The 17,532-nt window shown below is 44.3% G+C and overlaps 1 protein-coding gene across 6 annotated transcripts in view; it reads right to left on the reverse strand.

The window, feature by feature from the left end:
• The window catches only part of SYNDIG1 (synapse differentiation inducing 1), a 196,213-nt gene extending 178,944 nt beyond the window's left edge, over positions 1-17,269 (reverse strand). Inside the window, exon 1 of one of the 6 annotated variants that reach the window (XM_079123899.1) lies at positions 16,795-17,253. The gene's annotated coding sequence lies outside the window, so the exon portion shown is untranslated. Of the gene's footprint in view, positions 1-16,319; positions 16,609-16,633; positions 16,717-16,794 lie in introns of those variants that run through there. The other 5 variants (XM_079123900.1, XM_079123901.1, XM_079123902.1 and 2 more) reach the window with 5 other exon arrangements.
• Between the last annotated feature and the right edge of the window lie 263 nt (positions 17,270-17,532).

The raw sequence follows: 17,532 nt of genomic DNA on the forward strand, positions 1-17,532 counted from the left end.
TTGTGTGTGTGCACATGTGTATATACTTGTGTATCCATGCGTGCATGTTGTGAATGAGTGCACAAGTTTGTGTGCATATGTTTGAGTGTGCATGTCCATGAAGACATCTGTGTGTTTGTGTAAGCTAGTGTGCATGTGTGTGGACCTCTGTGCATCCATATGAATGAATGGGTGTGTGTGCATATAACAAGTCTGTGTATCCATTTGAGAGTGTGTTTGTGTGTGTGAGAGAGAGAGAGAGAAAGAGAGAGAGAGAGAGAGAGAGAGAGAGAGAGAGAGAAGTCATGGGGTGAGAAGGTGACCTCCATATTTCTAGAACATTGTCTTCTAAAAGAGACTATACAGCCAGTTCTAGGTCAGGACACCTGCAGGAATTTCCACCTTCCCAGGAGCTCAGACTCACCAAGAGCAATGAACAGGGCCGAGTCACAGCAGGGTAATGATGACTAACAGGGAAAGAGGCTTTTTACATAGAACATGGGAAAAATTCTGACCAAGGATCATGGCCCCACTCCTGAACCACAAGTAATGTCTGACTCATCCAATCACCAAGGGATGCTCTGGCACTAAGCCTGGAACTTAGGGCATCAGTGACCCAGGAGTGGTGTGTCTGGTGGAGAATCCTGGCTAGAAATCCTCATCCTGTACAACACCATTAACTGGGTGTCATTTAGTTCTACCCGGGGAGTAGAGCACTCGGCAAACTTCAGCAAACAGGACTCACTTTACTAAGCAGGAAACAGTGTGATGCACAGGGTGGGCTCTTCAAGAGCTCATGTCCACAGTCTCCTGCAGGATAAAATAGGCTTATCTCACTTCAGCTTGTCCCAGGACCATGGAGAAGAGCTCAAGGCAAATGAACCACCACCTGACTCTAGTGCTTGTTCAACTCCAGTGCTTGTTCTCAGCTCACTGCCAAGCAGTGAGAGCTATGACTCATTAGGTAGACATCAGACACTGATGAGAAGGGGAGTCCACCTCACACAGTGCCACATTAAGGCTTTGTATAGATGCATGGGTGCAAGATGTCAGTTTGTCTCTCCAGGTCTCTGTGGACTTAGCATCTTGCATGGGGCCCTATCTTTTATGGGGATTCAAGGATCCTGAATAAATTATTTCACATTTTTCCTCTCTGCAAATGCAATAAATAACCTGCTATATTCATGCAAAGGTTATATTACTGAATTGGGTATAAATAGTTTTATGCAAAGGTATTTCCAGTTCTTTTTTCTTTTTCCCCTAGCCACTATTACTTTCTTGGTAACAAACTAAAACAGTAAGTGGGTTCAAATGGCTATTTGATTTCTGGGTCAGCAGGGGAAGGCCAGGCTGGACTGCTGGAATCCATATCCAAGAATCATGGCCCCACTCCTGGTCTCTCCTGGGTTCACTCCTGAGGCTGCAATCACCCACATGCTTGGTGGTCAGCAATAGCTTTTGATTGCATCATGCTCAGAATGGGCCTAGGGCCACTTTGACCTCATTGTGTTAAGTCCACCAAGGGGTCCATTCTCAGTCAAATGGATTCCATATCTTGACAGATGTGGCAATGCCACAGTGCAAAGCAGGTAGTCAGGGCAGGTGCAAGGAATCACTGAAGCCCTGTTTACACAACAATCTACCACACATCACATGCAGCAAAATATTCTATAAGAAAGAGAAGGGAAGTTAGCATGCATATGTACACACATATACACACATCTGTGCATGGAGGGTGGATGGACATGTAGGGATGCATCCATTGATTTATTTGGTCCCACTGCATGCCAGGGAATTTACTAGGCCCTGTGTAAAACATTCCTTACCATTCTTTGAGATAGCAGCACTCATCCCTAGTTTAGGGATAGCAAAGGCAGACAGCTTAGAGAACTCAGGTCAGCTGTGAGGCTGGTAAGGGTCAGAGCTGACTGGCATTTGAACCCTGGTCCTTTTCATTCAGGGTTCTAATCAGGTCTTCTTGCAATGACCCACTCCACCAATGAACCCAGAAATGCAATAGTAGAGAGTCCAGCATTTATTTCCTACCTCCAAGTGTTTAAGTGAAAGAAATGCTAAGAATTTGATTTTATTATACTGTTACATAAGACAAACCTTAAGCATATTATATTTCTTGACCCAAAATCTGGATTATGTAAGTTTACTTATGGTGAGTAAAACCATATGTTAAAGTCAGCAAGTTCTGCCTTATCAGCATCCTCAATTGAAATAGTTTCTACTCTCCCTTGTCCCAGACAGTAGTAATGTGTCCCCAGCCACCTCTGCCTATCCTCTTTCTACCCTCTTCTACCTCAGTTCTTTTCTACCTGGTTAATCAAAGTGTGACCCATGGACCAGCAGTACTGTCGCCAATGGGTACCTGTTAGAAAGGCAGACTCTTAGGCTTCAACCCAGACTTGCTGAGCCAGAATCTGCAAATCCCCAGGTGTCTTGTGAATGCATTAGAGTCTGAGGATGCTGCCTTACAATGCTTCAGTAAGCAAAACTGACTCTGGTGTTTCTTTTATGTTAGTTACCCAACTCAAATGATAGTCTTTGCATTATTTGTGATGTCTTTTTTTTTTTTTTTTCTGTTTTAATAGCAAAATATCCAAGGCTGAGAACTTAATACAGAAAAGGCTTATTTAGTTCACAGTTTTGGAGGTCTAAAAGCATGGGGCTGGCATGTTTTGAGCCCCAGTGAGTGCCTTCTGGCTATATCACAACATGGTATATATCATCATGGCTGGAGCACACGCAAGAGGGAAAGATTATAAGATGAGCCAGGAAAGACGAGGTTGGGGAAAGACCAAGCTTGTTTTTCTATAACAACCCATTCTCTTGGGAACTAACTCAACCCTGTGAGGCCCAACTGATTGCAAAACCAGAACTAATCCATTTCTAAGAAAGGAAACTTCATGACTTAATTACATTCCACCAGGCTCCATTTCTTAAATTTCCACCACCTCAACACCATCATACTAGGGACCAAGTTTCATAGCACATGAACCTTTGGGAGAACACTTAAAACATATGCAAACCATAGCTGTAGATAAGCCAATTTTTAAATAGTCCCAGGTAGCATCTAATCTGTAGTAAAGTTTGAGAACCACTCTGTGCTACTCAAGTGTGGTCCATGGAAGAGCAGCAACAGCACCAGTCCAGATCCTCATACTGCTCTGCCCAAGCACAAAGCATTCCTCTTTGCTTGTGCCCATCCACCCGAGATCCTGAAATACAATTCCACAGAACACCAGCAAACCACTAACGCTTCTGAGTTTACAAGTACACCCATCTTCCTTTCCCACCTCTACCTCATGCTATGGCCTTGGCATGCCTCTTTTTGAGAAAGAGGGTAACATCTACTGGCTGAAGACCCACCACTTCCATGTCACTCTTTCACCTTGCCTCCTTTCACTTGGAGGCTGGAAGAATTAAATCCTCATCTTCATTCCATACTTTCTTATAACTGAGTGGTCATGAGACAATTCTGGAAAAAGATATCTCCTAGAGGACTCTGTTCTCCTTTCTCATTTCTTGCCTTAATCTCAGATGTGATGTCTGGGGCAACAGCAGCCATATGGGAGCTAGGCGGAAAGGCCACAAGATGGTAGAGCTGCATCTCTGATGTCACTGAGTTGCTGAGTCAGCGCCTTCTGCCTCCAGAGTCACGACAGGTAAGAAAGAGAAACCCAAGCGTTTTGCTCCAAAACAATACTAGCTGTGCTCACGAATTTCTGTAATTCCTTGCTGCATAAGGAAACGTGAACACTGAGTGAGCAGACAATGTATGCTGGCACCAGACGTGGGATGTAGGAATATAAAACATGACTATGAAATGTTTTTTATTTATTGCAAATGTTCATTTCCATTCTATTACATGATTTTAAATTTTGCTTACCTTTTGTTCTACTGAAGGTGCAACATGTATTTAGTTAACCTTTATGTGTAAGAGAGAAAACAATTTCTTTTTAATGTTTAGGGCTTTTTTCCCTTTATCAAAGCACTGTTAAGGGATGAAGTTGAGAATTAGAAAAGTACAGAACAAAGAAATAAAATCCATGCATAACCCACACCTGGGCTAGTCATGTTGATGACAGTGTATCATCCAACCATATCCCACACATGCACACCTGTGTGTGTGTGTGTGTGTGTGTGTGTGTGTGTGTGTGTGTGTGTGTCTAGCTACCTGTGGCTTGGAATCATGCTCTGTCACACTGTAACCAGAGCATGGGTCACATATTTTACACAAACACCCTTTACTCAACTTCTAGGGTATTCAGGAATCCCATGTCCCCAAAAGCATGAATGTATAACCAAAAAAACTTTATCCAGACCTCTGACAATCTCTGTAGTATAGATATTTGTTTAAATCAGTGGGTTTTGTTTCTCCTGCAAAGGCAATATATTTATTTTTATAAATTCTGGACACACCAGTGTGTAGATGGTAAAACACATTTTGTTCCTATATTCATTCTCACTTCTCTTAGCTAAGTACTGCTAATGATTTGGAGAAATGCTCTTGAGAATTTTTTGCAAGAATATATAAGCTACACCTCCCAGAGATGTAGCTTATATTCACATATTAAACATATTTTTTCTAGATAGAACATAACTTTTTATCTTCATTGGCTTATCATGGACATTGATCTATAGTAATACCTACCTGTCCTGGTGCTGGCCAAAGGGCCATGGATTGAGTCTATATAAAAAGTTCATTATATTTGCATCATATTTGAAACAATATCTCATGACAGAGATTTAGGTATTTTTTTTTCTTTCATTACTCTAGGTCAAAATGTACATACTTTGTATCTTGGAATTGCATCTGAGTAATTCATTTATGAGCCAACAACCTATAAGGACCTCAATGACATGGCACCGTGACTCTCTAGACAACCTCCCCAGAGGTTTCAATGCCTACCTCAGACACTCTTACAAACCTGAGCAGCTCCAGCTCTCAATCTGTGCAGTTGTTTTAGAAGAAAGATGTACCTTCCCTAATTTAATGTGCATTTCACAATAGCAAACGACAATGCACATATATTTTTCCATATATTTACTGTTTCATTGTTTTATTCTCCACTTTTTCTCCATAGCATGAACTCAACTTTCAATTGAGTTTTTTCTTACTGTTCGTTCTCTAAAGATTCTTAAGCATTTGCTCATTTGTTGCACGTTTATTTCCATCTTATTACTTGCTTCTGGATTTTGATTATAGATTGTTATACAGAATATGTAACATATATGTAATTTTTCAATAATTTTCTCACTTGCAAATACTAAGACATTCAACTGTGGGCTGAATTTATTCATTCTTTTTATACTTGTTTATTCATGCTTTTTTATGTTCATTAATTGTCATGATGTGGAGAGAGACAATTTGGCTTTCTACCCAAATGGCCTATTTTCTTGGTGCTCATTGTTGATTAATTCAGCTGTTGACCCTGGTTCCCACTGCCTTCACCACCACTGAGGTCTTGGGGTGGGAACAGACCTCAAAGCCTCTCTATCTGACTTACATTTTTGCAGGACAGATTCAACCAGGTCACAAATTCTTTGACATCCTTCCTTTATAAAACTTGGGTCTAATTTGTATCTCCTTGATTCTGAGTTAGCTTAGAGGCTTGCATATATAGTGAACTTGACAGGGAGTGAACTCTGAGACTGTTGGAACTAGCCTGCACCCTCCTCCTTGTGCATACTCACTTTTAGAGCACCCTCAACAAAGGACATGGGTCTAACCTGATGCCTCCATGCTTAGAGAAAGTTCAGGGAGAGGCCAAGTATAGGCACTTTGGGTCCATCCTGCCTAGTTGTGGGAGGGAAGAAGTCTAGGTGGCTCCTGCAGTAGTTAAGTTTTTGCTACTATGAACAAGATACTATGGACAAGAACAACTTAAAAGAGGAAAAGTTTATTTTGGCTTATGTTTCAGAGGTTCAGTCCATGGTCCGTCAACTCCATTGCTCAGGGCTCAAGGTGAGGCAGAATATCATGGCGGAAGAGTGTGGTGGTGGAGGAAAGCAGCTCAGGACATGACAGCCAGAAAGTAGAGAGAGAACGGGAAGGGGCCATGGGGAAAATCACCCTTTTGTGACACATCCCCAGTGACCCACCTTCCCCACCTGCTTACAGTTACTACCCAGTCAGTTCATTCAATCTAGGATGGTTACAGCTCTCATAATCTAATCACTTCACTTCTAAGTATACCTGCATTAACATAGGATCCTTTGGGGGACACCTGATATCCAAACCATGACAACTCCCATTCCAGTTGAGGTCCCAGAAGCCACAGCAGTCCCCATTGTGCCTCATTCAAACTTCTGACCTACAGACCCATAAGTACTGAGTTTTGGGGGCAGTTTATAATGCAAAAAAAGACAACTTGAATAGCCTGTAAAACTATTTGCCAGTAACTACAATCTCACAGTTCCAACTAAGGTAGTTGCTGTTTTTATTTAGGCAAAGAACACAAAGTATGAAATTTACCATCTTAACCATATCTAACAGTACAGTGTAGTGATGTTAAGGGTATTCCCATTAATGTGCAACAGATCTCTGGAACCTCTTCATTTTGCAATCCTGAAACTCTATACCTATTAAACATAAATCCCTATTTCTTCTCCCACCAGTTCCTAGCAACCACAATTCTACTCTCTCCCTAAGGTTTTGACCACTCCATGTACCTCAATTAAATGGAATCATGTGGTATTTGTCTTTTTGTGACTGGGGTACTTCATTTAGCATAATGTTATGGTTTGGATCTGGGAATGTCCCCCAAGGCTCATGTGTTGAGGCTTGGTTGCCAACACAAATGTAAAACTTTTGTGAAGTGATTATATCATGAGGGCTCTGATCTCCTCAATGAAGTAATACTCAATTAGTGGCTTCATAGCTAAACAGACTGTTGGGAGGCAGTGGGAACTATTGTAGGTGGAACCTGGTTGAAGGGAATGGGTGCTCAGAGGCATGCCCTAGGAGACTATATCTTGTCCCTGACCCTCCCTGCTACTTTCTTTGTCTCTGATTCCAGTTTTCCATGAAGTGAGCATCTTTCCTTTGCCCATGACCTTCTGCCATGATATTTCTGCCTTGCTATAGGTCTAAAAGTAATAGAGCCAGCTGACCTCGGACTGAAACCTTTGAAATCAAAATAAACCTTTCCTCCTTTAAGTTTTCTCATGTATTTTTCATAGCAGCAGTAAGCTAACACACGTCTTCAAAGTTTACCTATGGTGCAGTATATATCAGAATTTTCTTTTAAGACTAAACACATATCACATTTTACTTATCCATCTGTCAATAGCTTCCATATTTTAGTTATTGTGACTAACGCTACTGTGAACATAGGTATGCATATCTCTTCAAGACTCTGCTTTTGATTATTTTGGATGCATACCCTGAAGTGAGGCTGCTGGATTATATGGTAATTATTTAATTTTTTGAAGTACCTCTATACTATTTTCCATGGCAGCTGCACCATTTTACAATCTCAACCATATGCAGAGTTCCAATTTCTCCACATCCTTAATAACACTTATTATTTCCTGGTTTTTTTCTTTGTCTTTTCTTTTTTTATAGTAGTCACCCTATTGGATGTGAGGTCAATTAATGTAATTTTATCACTTGATGTTATTATATGGTAGGATAATTCTTCATTTAAAGAAATGCTGAACATTGCAGCCTGCCTGATTATTCTTTCATGAACTTTTGAATAATACTGTCAAGTTCAAAAGGCAATATAAAATTGGCATTATGATTAAATAGCCTCGATTTGATAAATTAATATGGAGACACTATCCATAAATATGGTACTTCTTCACATTTATTTAAGCATTCTCTTAATTCATGAGTAAATTTCTGCAGTTTACTTTGAATGACACACTTTTTACCAAAGATACTCGTAGATATTTCATACTTTGGTTGTTCCACTGACGCCGCACCAGAGTTTGGGTAGGCTCAAGTATCAAGGATGCCTAGACATGAGGATGCTTAACTTGAAGGAAAAAATACCCAGAAGAGGTGAGGGCCAAGTTGAGCTTTGAAGAAGGTTAGTAAGAGGAAGCCAAGAGAAGGTGTGGGGATGGATGTGAGAGCATGTGGAGTGTGTATGAATGCTTGTATGTACACACATTTGTGCTTGTGTGTGTGTGTGTGTGTATACACATGTGCATGAAAGACCAGAAGAATCCCAGTATGCTGCATTGGTAGAGAAGTGGGGATAAGGCTAGAGGGTGGGCAGGGACCATTAAAATAGACTGGCATTCTCCCTAACTATCTTGCCCAGTGTTGATGGATGTCTTGTAGGCCCAAGGAGACAGATGTGCATTTCAGCCCACTTTTCCAACAGTTCTGGCTTTCCCAGCAGCCTGTGGTTAGATGTACACAGTAGCAGCAGGGAGACCTGCAGGAAGCTTCCGAGACAGTCTGGCAAGAGCTGAGAGTTTAGATGGGCTAATGGCAGAGAAGATGCAAGACAGAGGCTAGAAATAGTTAAAAATGTGTGAATGAGGAAGAGCTGAGAGCCCACGAGGTATAAGGTTTCTGGTATGGATTTCTGTGATATTGTGCATCTTTCTCAGAGGAAGGGGCATGGAAGTGGAGCTTAAGGGACTGGAGGGAACTTTCAGAAATTGAGTGCAGTGAGGCTGATGCCCCAGGGAAGATCTGATAGAGATCACTAGAGGGCTTAGCCTGAAGCAGGATTTAGGGACAGGGAAATCAAGTCGATTGCATATACAAATGATTTCTGCCTTATGATGTTTCCACTTAGAATTTTCCCACTTCATGGTTGTGCAAAGCAATAGGCATTAAGTAGAAATTGCACTGTGAATCTTGAATTTATATTTTCTCTGAGCTATCCATAATGTGGACCAATCCTCTCTTACAAAGCCGGGCAGGTCAGGGAATCACACCACTCGGGCAGTCCCACATTGCAAGAGGAGAACACAGGGACTTTACAATGTGTTGTGCTGCTAAGTTGGAATGTTCTGTAGGTTAGGCGACTCAATGCATTTTTGATTTATGGTATTTTAACTTGCAATGTATTTAACAGGGTGTAATTTCATAATCATATGATTTCATAAGCTGAAATACACCTGTAAATCACAACCAGAAGCAAGACTACCAGATAGCTCAGGGTATGAGAAGTGTCAAGAAGTGTGAGCCAAGGATCATGTGCCAGGATCATGGGGTATGACGGGGCTCATTCCATTCTAGCAAAGCAGGCCTGGTCAGCACAACCCAGGAGGGTCAGAGTTGTGCTCCCACGACACTCTCCAGGGCTAAACCACACCCTAGTGGGGACAGAAGCCTTGGGTCTTTAGAGAAAACTGGGTTCATCCTTCCTTTATGCCCTGCCAAGGCACCAGTTTAAGAAGTAGAGATTTAAGCAGAGGGAAGAGTCCAACTCACCAAAATATATTTCTGAAATACATAAAGCTATGAAAACAAATTCCAGCAAGACCAGTCTTTCTGGGCAGTGTCTAAAGAACACTTCCATCTTTTCCCAGAAGAGCAAGACAAGAACACAGGTCAACCTGGTGTCCTGTTTAGTTTATGTTGGTGTTCTTTTTAAATGTCTGGGGCCTGTGGCATTAGAGGAAATGATCATTTCTCCTCTAACTGCCTGGACATTCTACAGGAGATTTCTGCTTCCCTGGAATTGTCTAGCTGCATGATGATTCCAAGCTTGGCCTACACAAAGGTATCTCCTAAACTACAGGTCAGTTTACCGACCAGCTAACTTGTGAATACTCTCCTCCAAGGAAGCCACTCAAAATGTACAGATTGAGAAATGACCTCATTTCATTTTGTCCTACTTGGGATTTACTGTAAAATGAAGTTGAATGCATCTGTCTGTCCAGTTATTGCATAGCATCTGTGATTGTCCAAACCATTATGCTAGGTTCTGGCAATGCCAAGAAAACTGAGCAATTGTATATGGTGGGGTGAGGATGCATGAATTTAGAGACAAACAAAAGTGCAAGAAAACCCTAAAGACAGGCTCCAGCACCATGGTCCCCACTGTCTGGCAACAGAAGGTTGGATAGCAGATTGGGTAATCCTGCTGGGTCTCTTAGTTGTGCCAAGTGTAAAATTGTGGCATCTCGAGAGTTTGCAGAGGAAATCAAATGAAATAATGGACACATTCCAAATCTCCCCCTTTCATTCTTGCTCTTCCTTCTCCCTCCTTGGTGTAACTGTCTTGCCTGGGAGAGACACTACTAGCAGTAAGGCACAAACAGGTGAAGATACTCTAGGTTTCCCTGAGTCACCTTCATGACAAGATGCAAATAAGTGATGGAAACTTTAACTTGGCTCCTCAGATCTGGGCTGCCTTTACTTCTCCAAATTCATTAGCTTACCTTCACATCATCCAGAAGCCAGAAGAGGGGGATTGCTCCTTTCAACATGGACAGACAGGCTTTATTGTGAGATGCTAGACTCAAGTGTGTTTACTTGAGTCTGCCACTGTAGAGTGGTCTCTGTTCAGCCTTGTCCAGCCATGAGAACCAAACCCCAAGGTTAGAATGCTAGAAAATCACATTGATGTCTTAGGTCCAGATAGGTCAGAAGCACTTGGAGTCTGGAATATCCCCAATCATGTAAAAGTGATAGTGATGGAGGTCCATACTCAGCCAGCAGTCAGCTCTTCAGAAGTTACCCCAGCCTCTGGCACAGACTCAGTTTTCAGTGGACTGCTAATGCCCCCCAGAGCCTATGTTTCTCCCTAACCCACCTATTGTGGTTTGAATCATTAATGTCTCCTGAAAAGCTCATGGGTTAGGCAATATAGGGATATCAAAGATGAAATGATTAAACTACAAGAGCTATAACCTTATCAGTGGATTAATTCATTTGATAGATTAATAATATGAATGGACTACTAGATGTTAATGTAGGTAGGTGGGGCATGGCTGGAGGAAGAAGTTCCCTGGGGGTATGCCCTTGGGGGGATTATACCTCTTCCCTGGCTCCTCTCTGTGTGCTTCCTGACTGTCAGAAGCTTAGCAGCTTTCCTACATGCCTTTCCACCATGATGTTCCACCTCACCTCAGACCCAGAGTAACAGAACTAGTCAACCATGGAGTGAACCTCTGAAATGATGAGCCCCAAACAAACTTTTCTTCTTCTCGGTTGTTGTTTTCAGGTATTTTGGTCACAAAAAACAAAAGCCTGACTAACACACCACCCCTATGGTGCCTGGCTTTCTACACAATGCCCAGGACACAGTAAAACTGAGAAGCAATGAGGGCACTTGCACCCCACTGAGGCTCAACAGTCCCTGTTTTTATATCATGGCATCTCTGACCCTCCCTCTTCCCCACACTTCATCTGCATCGAAAGGACACAGATGTCAATGCCAATCCGGAGTGCCTTCACATGCACTCACATGCACACGTCCAGAAGATGGACAGAGACCTTCCTTCTGAGTCAGAGGATGATGTCTGGAGAAATGACACAGCTTTTTCCCAAGAGCTGATAGGGAAGTCCAGGAACATCAGTCCTCAATTTGGGGTGTCCTAACAAAGTGGAAAACACCTACTTATTTCTCAAAGGAAGTAGAAAAGCATAAGGTTATGGGGCCCAGTAATGCAGAACTCCCCAGGCATGACCATGCCATGGAAGGCCCTTGGTGGTCACTGGGAGGATATATATGACACATTGTTGGGGGGGCAGAAGTAACCAATCCACAGCTCTCACTTTGTTCAGAATGACATCATCAAGGCTCTTATTGGAATTTTCTCCTCAATAGACTCTGATAAGAGCCCTGCAGCCTGCAACACATCTGCCCCATATGAGAAGCTCAAAACTGTAGGGTCATTCATCTAACTGCATTTCAGTCCACCGGGCATCCCCTTTGGCCCACTTGTCCAGGTTTCTTGCATAATACACATTGGCAAGATTGCTAATCTGAAAGCCCTAGTAAATGTATTTTACACACTACAAATACTTAACAGTGGAGTTGGTGCCTATCTTTCATTGGAAAAGTTGGGCATGCTCCAGGCCCACTAAAGTGCAACCCTCAGTATTGCTCCCAGGTTCCCCAAACCTGTCCTGAGATGTAATTCCACTGTGATCTTTAGAAATAAACAATTCTGTTTTAAACTTGCACCAGCTGATAGTCTGCAACAGTGACATGTGAGTGTCAATATTACAGCAACAAGTTAAAGACTGCAAATTGTACACATAGCGGAAGAGCAAGGTTATGTAACATTTTATTCCTTTGCTTCCTTCTAAGGAAAAGAGAGGGTGGAATCCAAATGTGTTTGATATAAGAACACCATATCTTAATTTTAGAGATATCTTTAGTTTAAAGTTGAGGCAGTGGAATAAAACTTCAGTTGGTTCTCATTGTCTGGAATTTGTGTGCTTTTTGATTTTGCTTTGGACTCTGAAATTTTCTGTCAGAGAAAAGAAGTGAGGAAAGAACACATGGAGGTGCATCAGAAAATGGTTGTCCAATGAGGTCAAATGATTAACATTGAACATTAATATTGTTCAAAATATGGATTCAAACGGTGAGCCCCTATCAAAAAACCCATTTCACAACCTAAATTCTCCCTCTCTCTCTCTGTGGGTTACATTTCCCAACTGTTACTACAATATTATCAAAAATCAGTGAAGAACTAAAAACAACAAAATGAACATTGATTTGAACTTCAAGATCAAAACATTCACCTTTCTGCAATAATGCCTAGTGAACTCCTAGATAAATTATCTTTATGCAAATAAATATCCATTTTCTTCTGGAATGTGCATTCAGAAGAAGATTTTATTCTTATTATTTTCTACATGTGTGCAGTGTTTTCTGGTTATGCGTTTGGGGTTCTAATAGTTATTTGAGGTCCTACTGCTCAATAATTGTTCTTTAGCGTCATATTTTATTTTATTTTGGGGGTAATTTATCAGGTTATTTGTCATACAATAGTTTAAGATGATTTAGACTTTGAGCTAAACAATGTAACTTAAATCATCTCATACTGCATGTGGTGGTTGGAGGTTTGTTGAAAATCTGCCTTACAAGGTTTTCTCTTAGACAAATCATCATGTAACTTTTATAATGATGTAATATGATGCTAAATTCAGTTATATTAAAGACATATTTCAAACGCTATTGCTCACATCCTTCTCCTACACTATCCCTGTAAATTCTGAGCAGACAGGACTGTTGATACAACTCTTGTACATTCCCATGTATGAGCTGGTGCATCCCATATGAATGTGTACACACTGCCCTTATCCTGAGGTCTGCCAACAAGTAGTTGTAGGATGCAGGTCCAAGGAGGGGCCTGGGCTCATTTAATTTTCTTGGAAAGTCATGTGACTGCAAACTTCAACCAAAAAAAGAGACATTCAATTAAGACATTTAAGTATCCCCAATCAGAATCTGCTTGGTTTAATAAATTGAGACAGCCATAAACAACTGTTTACAAAATCCTAGAAAGAATGTGGTTGAAAAGAAATGGAATTTCAGAAAAGTTAAGAGACTGAAAGGTGAGTCTTCAAATAGGCTTTCCAAAAAGTACAGGGTGGGGTGCAGAAGACAATCCATAAGTGGCTTCTCCATCGATCCCTCATCCATCCAAGCAAACTGCCTGGATGCAGCTAAAGCAATGACAAGGCACTAAACTGTAGCCCATTCCTGCAGACCACACTTAAAAAAAAAAAAAAAAGTTTAGGGGTGTGCTAGGAGGGGCATTAAACTGATCTCCTACAAAAGGGTTCTTCACTTAGTAAAAGGTTAACTAAGGATGCCTTTAAATAGTGCATCATAAAGGAATTCAAAGACTCTGAGAATGTCATTGGCAATTTTTAGGAACAGCTTTTATCTAAAAGACAGTGCAGAGATGCGCTGGGTGGGAGGGGCTCTGTGGGGGAGGATGTCCCCTCCTGCTAACTCTGGTGGACTTCCATGTGCATGTTGTGCCTCTCCAGCCAGCCAAAAGAAATCACACTGGACACTAAATTCCAGCAGGCAAAGCCTTCTCTGAGGACATATCAAGTGTGACTAGTATGAGGACCAAAAGTTTCCTAATTAAAAGATGAAACATTCAGTACTCTACCTGAACATCAGAATAGCTCCTTCTAGTGTCTCAGAAAACTTAGGGAAATAGCTCTGTATTATTTTTATAATAGTAATAACTCCTGAAGAAATAGGAGTTAATATTAGTGAGAATCATGAGTTAAGTCCAGTGTAGCCCATCCATGTCAACGATAAATGTGGAAGAAATTCATTGCAAATAATTTATGAATTAAATTTTAAAATTTTTACCAAAGTATTTTGCCTATGAGGCTTCACCTAGACTCTCATTCATGCCCTAATATATACATCCACTGGTATAAATCAAATCCAAAAGCTTAAAATGCCTTTTTTTCCACAGTATATGGATTTGTCTTTCCTCTTTCAACAGCCTCTTCTGCGTTCCTCCAGGAAAGTTGGCAAGTTTTCTTCTTTACCTCAAATTATAAATGGGAGTACCTTCATTTGTATGTTAACCTCAGCTGCATTATATGAAATTATTAATAAGTCATTTCTGAGGCTAGGGGTGTCCTCGATGGAAGAGCCAGTGCTTAGCATGCAGGAGGCCCTGGGCTCAATGCAACAACAAACAGTCAACAACAAATTTCTGATAGGTGAAAATAAAATGAACTGTCACCAGTTGGAAAGAGAGAAGTGAATTAGAATATTTTTTTGAAATCTAAATAATGTAATTGATAATTTTTAATTAACTTTATTGACTATTGTCAAATTGTATACATTTATGGGGTACCAAGTGATGCTATTATCTATGTACAAAATGTAGAATGGTTGACTGAGTCTAATTAACATATCCCTTACCTTAAACACCGATCATTTGGAAGATGATCAAACATGGCCTCCACATGAGGAGTCAGGTAACTGGGTGACACACACGCACACACACAGAGGTGCAGTGTACTAGTCTCTCCTTGGGTGTCATTAAAAATTTTCCATAATAAAAAAGTTTAAAAATAGGTATCCCCCATTTCCCTTTTATTGAACAAGGCCCTCTTAATTATGACGATTCCATCTTCATGCAGAAGGTGGGGGGTGGGGTACAGTAGGAAAGGGCACCAGATTAGCTACATAATCAGGTTTGCTCCTTGAAAAGGAGCCAGGGGCTGTTAGGGACAGGCAGGGAGAGAGCGAGGAAAGGAGGCGGAGGGCACTTGCTCATACATCCACAGGCCTGGCACCTGTGGTTTGAATCTCCTAAAAGACAATCAACACAACCGCCAGACGTGCAGCACGCAATTCATCTGAAAATTCGCTCCAGCTTCCTACTGCCCTTGCCAGAACAGACATGAGACTGCTACCTGCCACCTTGGCTGCTGGTTGCCACTGGCTACTGCAACTGGAGTCCTCTTTGAGGACCAATTCCCGGCACCGACGCCGGCTGCCCTGGTGAAGGCATCTTAGCAAGGAAAAGTTGGCTCGCTCTAGGGTTGTTATGAGGCAAGTCACCCCACAGGCTGCAGGTCTGCGCAGCACGCCGCCTCTCCCTTTGGGCTGTAGACCAAATCCGCTCTCTTGTAAGAGGGGGTCAGACGGATACACAGACTCACGCTTGCGCGCGCCCCACCGCCTAACTCTAAACTAAAAACCAAGTCACCAAATAATGTCCAGACCCCTACACCCCCCAAATCAGCTCTGCCAGTATCTGCTGCGTCGAGGCTAGGGAAGGCGCAGGCATCCGGTCCCGGCCAGCAGCAGAGGCGCCAGCGCATCTGACGCGGCAGAAGGTTGCGCGCACCTTAAGTCCGGGTGCCAAGTGTCCAAGCTTCTGCATGCAAGGAGACCACCGCAGAAAAAGAGGGTTACCAGAATACTCTTCCTCCTGTTGTTTAGAGAAGCTAAACAATCCTTCCAACATCTCCACAAAGCACGACTGCGGGTGCCCACACTACTGGGGTCTTACAGAGACCAAAGCCCCTTCCCTAAGAAAAGTGCTCAGCTCCGCGGATGATCCATTCCTCCTCTCCACTACTCCAAGCGCGCACATGAAAAGGCAGAAATCACGCCTAGGGAAAGCGAGACTACAGTTTGAACCCCAAAAGCACATCTGCTTGCTCCCATTTTGGCGCCGTAGTTGGCGGCTCCCAGGGCTGCAGGCTGTCTAGCTGCCAGGGGACAAACAGCTCGCTAAAGCTGGTCTTGCCCTGGCCAGCAGCGAGGGGCTTCAGAAGTCCTCGCTGGTAACGGGTTGGAATTCCCCATCCCAAACGCGCTTGCACCCTTGCCTTCCTTTTTCCCTCATCTGGGCGACTCGAAGTCCGCTTCCCTTCCCGGTCCTCAGTCCGCAGCTACCCTGCTCACCAGCCTTGGTCTCTTCTGGGTCGCTCCAGGGGGGTCGTTCTAACCTGCTGAGCCGATGCTGACCGCACGCCCCCACGGCCCTGGGTAGCCTGGTTCCCCTGCGCTCCCAGGACTCAGTCTCACCAGCTCCCACGGACTTCGCGCAGCATCCCCTCCGCGTCGCCGGGGTACCCCGGATGGCAAGGAGCCAAGGTGCAGCACGGGCGGATAGCACCCAGTTCCTTCCTCCAAATCTTCCCCGCCAGCTCCTGTTTTCCCTCTTCCCGGCGGGCCCGCGCCTCCCAAGTCCCGCCACTGCGACCACCAGGACTTACCACGGGCGCCACGCAGCCACCGGGTCTGCACGCTACGAGGCGGAGCCAGGAAGCCCTCCAGCTCCAGGGCAGCCTCTCGCGCCCATCGCCAGCACGCGGCCCCCGCCCCACCCCCGTCCGCCCCTCAGTTCGCGTGCTCAGCCCGGGCAGTCGGGACTTACCTCCGGGACAAGGTGACCCGGCTGGTGCGCCCAAAGCGGCCGCCCGCGCGTCTCCCGAGCCAGCGAGCGTGCGGGGCGCAGGGCGGTGCGGCGCCCGCCTCTGCTCCTCAGCTCCCAGGCTCTCTCCTCCTCTGCCCTCCCCTTCTCTCGGCTCCCCTCTGCGCTGCTTAGCTCCTCTCCCCGCGCCGCTCCCCGCCCTATGCTAGCCGCCAACGCCCCCGGCTGCCCCGCGCGTACAGGAGCGCCGGGAGCGCCGGGAGCGCCGGGAGTGGGGCACCAGCGGCAGCCCAGGCGGCGGGAGTCCGGAGCGGCGGCGGCGCCAGGGCGGAGCCGAGTCCTCACGGCCCCGGGGAAAGGAAACGGTGCGAGGACACTCTGGTGGCGTGTTGGACGAGGGGCGCCCGGGGGCGCGCGGCTCTGCTTGCCTAGTCTGCAAACGCGCGTGCGGGAGGCGGCAGCCGCGGGCCCCTGGGGAGGACCGCAGCTAGGAGGAGGAAAAGGGAGCGGCCCCGCTCTAAGAAGGCTGCCAACTTTGTCCCCAGGCCAGCGGGGCCCTCACGGGTGATAGCGTCTGGTGGATGGCCCGGGGCCAGTGTCTGGAAATTGAGGGTAACAGAGGCTGGGGGAGGGGGACAGACACTGGGGACTGGGAGAAAAGGAATTTGCAGCCTGGCTCTGGGAAGCGATGTCTCCCCTCGGTCCTAAAGGCCTCTCCAGGCTCCGGTTCGGTTTTGAGGT

This window comes from Sciurus vulgaris (assembly GCF_902686455.1).
Source record: "Sciurus vulgaris genome assembly, chromosome: 2".
NCBI lineage: Eukaryota > Metazoa > Chordata > Mammalia > Rodentia > Sciuridae > Sciurus > Sciurus vulgaris.